We start from the raw sequence: 9,227 nt of genomic DNA on the forward strand, positions 1-9,227 counted from the left end.
TTTTTGAGCATTTTGATGTAATTTCTTTAGAAATTGCATGTTTTTAAGTCTCCAAAGCCTTAGTATGTTCTTAAATTTTTGGGCCTCGAAGCCTTATGTTCTTATATAGTTTGTTCTTATAAAAAAAACGTGTATTCCTGTACCACCCCTTAACTTTTGATCTAGTGGGCCTTTTTCGGGTGAAATTTGGATGTCCGAAGTGAACAAAACCGAAAATTTCTTATAATTGTAAATAGCTATTTTATTCTAACGAAGGCTTTAGAAAAAGGTCCCCTGAGTCTAAAATGCCTATTTTGTCACGATATATTTGACATCAAAATATTAATGTCGCCATTGATCCTAACTTTACTATTCGTTATGGCTTTTTTAGCTAATAAGAACGTTCTCTTTTCATTAAAAAAACTAGTAAACATGGATCCATGGAGGCCCAGGATATCTGTTTGGTCCGGTGTGGTTTTTGGCCTTTCAATCAATTTTCTCTGATATTTCGACCATTTGCATGAAAAACATGACTATAGAGGGTTTCCTATCGTTTGTCATTTTGATCAATTTTTTGGTATAAAAAGTGAACCAAGTTGTTACTGGTAATATGACCGATAAATCTAATAAAACTGGAGTATTTTAACCGTGTTCCCGGTATTTTTTTACATTATTCAAAGTGTCCGCATTCCCTTCCTCCACCAATAGGATTAGACGATGTTATCGTCCGTTACAGTGATAGTGAAGGCGGGAAAATATGGCGGTATGACTTTATGGCGGTATACGGGAAAAATCGGCGGGAGAGTTTCTAAGACTGGCAACTCTACTGACTCTACTCTTTTCAGCAAAAAAAAAACGTTTGCGAATTTTATTCGGCTTTGGGCTTTTTTTTTAGATAGTGATTCGTCTTTAGACTATAACATCGTCTACAATGGATACACAGGATATACTTTCCAGAAAAAGTATAAACGGAGGTTAAGTAAGTTTTAGGAAAAAAAATTATGTTATTTTTGCTATATTTACAAAACCGTGCTCGTTATATTGACATTAGCCTCCGTCTCGGAAGAGGACTGGGCCCGAATTTGCGGACGTTTTCACAGTTTCACTTTCGTTTTCGGCTATGCGACAGCGTTTTCAAGCAGAAAACAGAGGAAATCTGTGAAATTATGGCAGGGAATGCTAACCTATTTTTCCAGTGTTTCTCAAGATTAGAGCAAGATTATTGTTCTAGAAAGTTCATAAAGGCCTAATAGTTTCAGATTAGTATGATTTCATCAGAAAAAACATTTACACCAAAGCTCCTTATTGATATGTGAAGGCTACCAAAAATAGCAATGTCCTCCATCAGAACAACTTTAACATAAGGGACAAGGACAGCCAAGAAGTCTACTTCTTTGTTGAAAATTTGCACAAAATACTTAGAGAAAATGGTACAATGGAAGCCCATTCTATACTCCTAAATGATAGTTGAAAGATCAGCAGTTGAGAGGGTTGATTAAAATAGAACTCAAAGCACACGATAAAGTATACATATATATTTGTCAAGAAAGAACTGGTATGTTGTTTGCTTTGTTTTTGTGTTTAAAAATATGTACTTATCAGTCCTAAAAAATACAAATTTGAATATAATGAGGGCACCGAGTTTGGTTAAATGTTACTATATTCACAAGAAAGGATTACTGAAAAAATACTACTGTATGTACTACTGATGAACTAAACTCAAAAACTAAAACTTTACCATAAATTTACATTACGACAATTTAAAAATCTATCTTTAATAGCAACAAAGAAAAAAACATGGCTCAAAGTTTTAAACTTAGAGCTAGTCAGAGCTTCAATTCATAGATTCACTGGATTCAGTAGGTATACAGCTTTCAAAATTTGAAAACAGACACTGCATTGGTGTTACTACAAGACATACTATCCACACGGTTTTTTCGATTCATGAAAAAAATAAAGTATTTATCAAAAAAGGTTCTCTTTTTTTTTGGTAATCAATTTCAACAAACAAACAATAATAACAGTTTTTGAAAACCATCCCACATGTAAAACCAAAAACATATCAATTAAAACCACCCACTTGTAACCAAACCCACACCGCCAAAATTGTAAAATAAGTCAATATAATTTCTATCAACAATTTCTCGTAAAATGTTTTTTTCCAACATTCTGATACCAATCATGGCTGGAGGCATCATGTGTAGAGTGACTTTGTGGCATTTCATTGCTTTTAATGATCACAATACCAAACATCAACCAAACAAAACTGACGCCATGCCAAATCTGGCGATTAAAAATTTCCATGAAAATTATAATTGAAACTTATCTCGTAAAATGCTTTTTTCAACATTCTGGAGGTGTTCAAAGATAGAGCTATCATATGTAGAGCCAAGCAATACATGAAAAGTCATTTGCTATCCCATTTGCCATGAGATATATGAGTCAACAAATCAAAAAAAAATCAACAAATCATGTCTCTTCACTTTCATGTCACATCGTGTTTATATGGGGTATCAGAAAGCCAATCCACAAGAAGAGCCATCTTCCTTTATTATGGAGTGTTCCAAAACTATTGGTAGGTTATTTGGAAGTAAAGAAACCCACACAGTTTGCTTTATTTTGAAGATTTAACTTGAAAACAAACTGCATCTTTCCAGTAGAAACTCATGTTTCAACCTGCTACATTACATTGGTCAGTCGGGTCGGCTACAAACATGTAATAGTTTTATAATAGCTGAGCTTGAGAATCCGTAGGCAGAACTTGTAACATGTATTATGTGTATAATTATGTCAGTCGACTTGAATCATGATACATTACTCACATTTCACTGGATGCATTTTCGCTGTGAAATTATCCGCAAAATTTTCTGACCGCGTTCTGAGACGGAGGCTAATTAAGTACAAAGCAAATAATTTTCGTTGGTTTGTCTTTTACAGACATCGTGTTTTTTTTCTGTGAACTTGGTTCATTGTTCTTGTAAAAGTACCCATAAATATTTATTCACCAATAACATGCAGATATTTCTCCGCTATGTACTGCTGCCAGATATTAATGCAATAGGGCTCTAAAAATCTTTGCAACAGATATGCTAGTTTTAGTCTCAGCTCTTTGATAAACTTAAATATCTGCCCGAGCTCTCGTAACTACCGTTGAAAAGAATATAAATTTTTGATGTAAAAAAGCTGGTTTTGAACCCCTTTAGAAATGTTCTACTGAACGTTACCTAGATATGTTCAGTAAAATTACTTTGCATCATTATATGAAAAAGGTATTAGGCGAAGCCAATTTGATTGCTGTTTTACTGCCAAGCTATCCAAAAGACAGGGTCGGTCGGTTGGCGAAAAAATGAAAATAAAAGTAGAATTCCATCTATAAAATCTCCTAAAAAAGTAGCAAAAACTACTCCCTCTTGACAAAAATGCGAAATAGAAAATAAAAAGACACAAAAAAAGTCGAATTAATAGATAATTGAAAAATTGAACACAAAAATAAAAAAACCTTGGAAAAACTACCAAAATTCTGAAAAATTGGCAGTCTGTAAAGGAATGAAAATAAAAATGTACTACCAAAATGAAATTTTTATTTCGATTTTCGGAATACCACTATCAGGGTCTAACTTTGCAGTCTGTAAAGCCTTTCAATCAATTTTCTCTGATATTTCGACCATTTGCATGAAAAACATGACTATAGAGGGTTTCCTATCGTTTCTCATTTTGATCAATTTTTTGGTATAAAAAGTGAACCAAGTTGTCACTGGTAATATGACCGATAAAATCGAATAAAACTGGAGTATTTTTACCGTGCGGGTATTTTTTTACATTATTCAAAGTGTCCGCATTCCCTTCCTCCACCAATAGGATTAGACGATGTTATAGGCTTCTGCTCATCCTCTAGCGAAAAAAGTTTCTTATAGGAGATATATCTATAGAGGTTTGCGAATCAAACTAACGATGTTATCGTCCGTTACAGTGATAGTGAAGGCGGGAAAATATGGCTTTATGGTGGTATACGGGAAAAAATCGGCGGGAGAGTTTCGAAGACTAGCAACTCTACCGACTGTAAACTCTTTTCGGCAAAAAAAACCCGTTTGCGAATTTTCTTCGGCTTTGGGCCTTTTTCTTAGATAGTGATTCGTCTTAGACTACAACATAGTCTACAATAGGATATACTTTCCAGAAAAAGTACAAACGGAGGTTAAGTAAGTTTTAGGAATAAAAATTACGTTCTTTTTGCTATATTTACCAAACCGTGCTCATTGACATTAAATACAAAGCAAATAATTTCCGTTGGTTTGTCTTTTACGGAGATAGCCTGTTTTTCCGTGAACTTGGTTCATTGTTCTTGTAAAAGTGCCCAAATATTTGATCACGAATAACATGCAGCATATTGCTCCGCTAAGATATTAATGCAAAAGGGATAACAATCTGTAAACCAGTTCATCACAGATGTCTAAAAGTCTGAAAAAATCTTTGCAACAGATATGCTAGTTTAATCTGAGCTCTTTGATAATCTTAAAAATCTGCCCACAAAACAAGCGTATGTAAAACAATCCTCCCTTTTTGTCTATCAAGCGTTTACACTGCCATGTTTTCCATTCCTGTGTTGATAGTCTTTGCCATTCGGGTCTGCAATTTCAACAAAATATTCTCCTTCTTCTCTTTCTTGTTTGGAAAATTCGTTCCATTTCACTTTGAAATGATTATAAATCACAAAAACAAAAATACCAACAAAAGCTAAAGAGAAACAAACGATAATAGCCGTCGCGAATTTCCGCCTTTTGGAAAGTTCTTTTTCCGTAAGCGGCCGTTCCGTTGTACCGAGCTCTTCCCTTACATTTTCATAAGTATGGCTAATAACAGTTGTTGAAATTCGTTTTAAAATCTCGGATGCATTTTTTGTAGAATACTGAGCCAACATAGCTTTTCTTTTATCTACTTGTATCTTTATTCTATAAAAAGAGTAAACATAAATATGAATATAAACAACCTGATTCCATATAAGCAGACAAGATATCTTCTGTAAAAATTCTGTCTCGTGGCACCAAACAAGATAATGCTTCAACCCTTTCAGTCCGAGAGATTCATCTTTGACGGCTTATATCTCAAGAGTGAAAAAAATTCACGAGCTCTCGTAACTACCGTTGAAAAGAATATAAATTTTTGATGTAAAATCTGGTTTTGAACCCCTTTAGAAATATCCTACTGAACGTTACCTAGATATGTTCAGTAAAATTACTTTGCATCATTATATGAAAAAGGTATTAGGCGAAGCCAATTTGATTGCTGTTTTACTGCCAAGCTATCCAAAAGACAGGGTCGGTCGGTTGGCGAAAAAATGAAAATAGAAGTAGAATTCCATCTATAAAATCTCCTAAAAAAGTAGCAAAAACTACTCCCTCTTGACAAAAATGCGAAATAGAAAATAAAAAGACACAAAAAAAAGTCGAATTAATAGATAATTGAAAAATTGAACACAAAAATCCAAAAACCTTGGAAAAACTACCAGAATTCTGAAAATAACTTGGCAGTCTGTAAAGAAATGAAAATTAAAATTTACTACCAAAATGAATTTTATTTTTATTTCGATTTTCGGAATATCAGGGTCTGTTGGGCCCGTAAAACAACTAATCAAATTGGTCTTGCTTCAAGCTAGAAGCTCCCTTGTAAAGTGTGTAATGCCTATTACTAAATTAAAACTTTTCAATGCTTTACTATCTCATTCACATGCAACCAAGTACTGTAAAATTTCTCTTTATTTGACTATCCTCTCAAAAAAAACATTATACAAGTGTTTCAGCAGCTAAATATCTAGCAGTATCTTTTTTTTACTAAATGCCAAATATAGTAAAAGGTTTCAAGCAGTGACCATTTACCACTTGTGCAAGATAAGAAAAATAGTATTATTGTTAATATGGCTTATCCTACAAGGGTCACTGAAATGCGAGTTTTCAAAACCATCACTTTGACAAAGAGACCGCTAAAAGTAGCATACACGTTTTTTTTTTTATAAGAACGTCAAAAATTTTCGAAGCCTTCGGATGTTCTTAGTTTTTTGAATTTGAAGCCTAAAAATGTTCTTAAAATGTTCTTATTTTCAGCATTTTTTGAGCATTTTGATGTAATTTCTTAAGAAATTGCATGTTGTTAAGTCTCCAAAGCCTTGGTATGTTCTTAGAATGTTCTTAAATTTTTGAGCCTCGAAGCCTTATGTTCTTATATAGTTTGTTCTTATAAAAAAAAAACGTGTATGTCTCATAAAATGTCACGGCTGAGAGAGAAAGATCTTTACAATAAAAAGTATGACGGATAGATAAAGCTGACGTTTTTTGGTTAAACAGTATTACTCCTCCCTTAATATGATTTTTATCAGTCGACGTATAGTGTCCATGTCTTTTAATCATTTATACTTTAAATTAAAGTTTAAAAAAAAGTTTTAACGGAACCTAAACTGTAGAAAAGTCGTTTTTTGATTGGGAAAAAAAGTTGTTTACTTTGGAAATAGCTGTGATAAGCGAACGTAGTAAGCGTAAGTCCAGGATTAGCTGCAGCGTCATATAGGTGATTTTTTCAATAGTGTCAGCAGAACTATGTACCTTAAAATTTTAATATTGATTTGGCGAAATAAGAGCTATCGACATCGTTTGACCATTGAGCTGACAAAACAAGTACACTCCTGCATGTCTCACAGCCCCGGTGGGACATTTTTCCTCAGTGGGGATAAAAATTTCTATTGAAATTCCAATGGGGATAGCAATTCTATTATCCAAAGGTTAAAAAATCAATGGGGTTAAGGTTTTGGAGTGCAATTTTTAAACATTGAATTTCAAGTGGGGATGAAGTTTCAGGGTATTGTCACACATGGGACGAAATTTTTCCCAGCGGGTCCCAGCTGGTCTTTAACATAGGTATGTACAAGTGCACCATGATGTCAATCAAAGTAACATGCAAGAACCTTTCTACCCCCTTTTCTAAAACAACATCATGACAACATATACTATTCTATCGCAAAATACAAACATACTCAATTTTCCCGCATCGAAAATAGGCCGTCAAAATTTGAAAATACCCTCCAAAAACAAAACACCATGTTATAGTTTTCAAAATCCTCTACTATTATTGTTGTAACCACAAGAGGAATAAAGATGTGATCCGGCTAATGAGTAAACGTTTCGGACTAAGGCAGAAACTATCACCTTCAGAACCAAACTTTTCTAATCCCGAACATCATAACAACAAACCTAAGACAAAAAATAACATTTATAGCAAATGACCTACCTAAAAAACTAAGCTTGTAACAAAACTGTTTAAAGATGTTGTATTTATAACATACTAACACTGTTATGATACAAAAGCCGCCATTCATTATCCTTCAAAGTAAAGTAGACTTTTGTGAATTCTTTTTAAAACTTGCTAAAAATAATACTTTTTTCATAATTCTATATGATTTTTTAACCCATCAAGCTCTATTACTATTATAAAGTTCACCTGAACAAAAAACAAACATTTTTGATGAAATTTTCTTCTCTTTTACAAAAAATAGTTCTTTTTTCTTTTAGTTAAGATTGAAACCTAGTGGCTAACCAAAAATTTGATTTATTGTCAGCGATCTGCGATAAGAAAAGGTCTTTATCTTATTTTCCCGATACTATACGGATATCTTTCTCATTGTTGTCACCGGAACAAGATAGCTTGAAAACCTAGCTCTAATAACCTGTTGCTACAACCATGGTTGAATCAAATATATTGAGAATACCGGTTATTTTAACGTTTTTCAAGATTTAAAGCTACGGCGAGAAAGTCGATTTTGGGCTATCTCTTTAATTAATCGAATATTTCAATTTGGGATAGGTTTGCAGATATCCAGGCTATATTCTGAATCTTATTGGACTATTTTTGAGGATCCTCAGATCCTCAGATCCAAGTCTTAAGTCTAGCGTTAAAACTCAGAGCTAAAACTCTACCTTTCGAACCTACTTTAGACATACTTTAGAGCACTTACAAATCGATTGTGATTTCAAAACTTTCTGGGGAATTTCCCTTTTTTCTCAAATATCATGACCTTTGATTGTAACACCTATCTCTATGATAATAGCCGTACTTACGTGTCTGAAGCCTTTTTTTTTTGCAGCGTTTCTGTTTTTGTTAGCAATTTTAGCTCTCGCGGGACATTTTATTAGGGGGTATCGATATTGAAAAGATCAAAAGTTTTGTAAGCAACTTCATATACCTGACATCAAACTGCATTCACAATTTCCTAAGGCATTTTTCAACTTAAAATGTCTTAAATGACAAAGTTACCATTATTGAGCGTCCCAAGGCCCGCCTGAAGCGCTTAAATAGCTTATGATGAAATGCATCAGCAAATATTTCATACCTCTCTTAAATAGGTTTACACCCCATTCTCACAGGCCCACTGGTAGCCCTTCCCACTAGAAAAATTAGCAAAAATATCGTCCATGGTGGAACAATATCTTCCAATTTCTGTCCCCACTGAAAATATTCAAATAAACCGATCCTTGCTGCAGAATCTTTACTGAATTTTGTGACTTAAAAGCAAAAGAATTGAAATCCCTAGTCATAAAAATATGGGAATATCAATCCCCCATCGAGCTATTTAATCCTACCGGGTCTGTGAGAAGGGGGTGTAGGATTACCCTTTTACAAATTCCCTGGTTCCTCTTTGGGCTGTGGCACACACTTTTTAAAACAATTACATAAATGAGGTTTCATCGTTCTTAAAAACTTTCAATTTGGAGCCATTTAAAATATTCTTTGTAATTCTTAAATTTTCAAAGAAGAGCAATTTTTTTTTCAAATTAATGGTTGAAATATGTTTTCTTTCAAGCATCATGTAAAAGAGGGCGTAATCAACAAAAAAATGTGTCGGTATTTTGGTGTTTTAGATGCTTTTCGGAAAATGTTAAATTTTTTGGAATTAATCTTGCTTAAAACGTCGGAGAAACGTTGCTAAATCAAGGGCTATTTCTCAGAAATCCCTCTTATCCTCTTATCTCATATTAGTATTTTGAAAAAAAACTTGAAATAATGTCGGTGTCGGTATTTCGTAAAAAATGTGTCAGTATTGTGGTAATTTTGTCAAAAACTGTCGGAATTTCGGTGTTCAGGACCCTCGTGCCCCCCCCTCACTTTTAAGTCAAAACAAAAATTTGAAATACAAAAAATTGAACAAAATTATTGAGGCTCAGTAAGCAAACGAAAAGATGTCTAGAAATATTTTGTTAAATGTT

Source organism: Clytia hemisphaerica, unplaced genomic scaffold, assembly GCF_902728285.1.
Source record: "Clytia hemisphaerica strain Z4C2 unplaced genomic scaffold, Clytia hemisphaerica genome assembly, whole genome shotgun sequence".
In the NCBI taxonomy this organism is placed as follows: Eukaryota; Metazoa; Cnidaria; class Hydrozoa; order Leptothecata; family Clytiidae; genus Clytia; species Clytia hemisphaerica.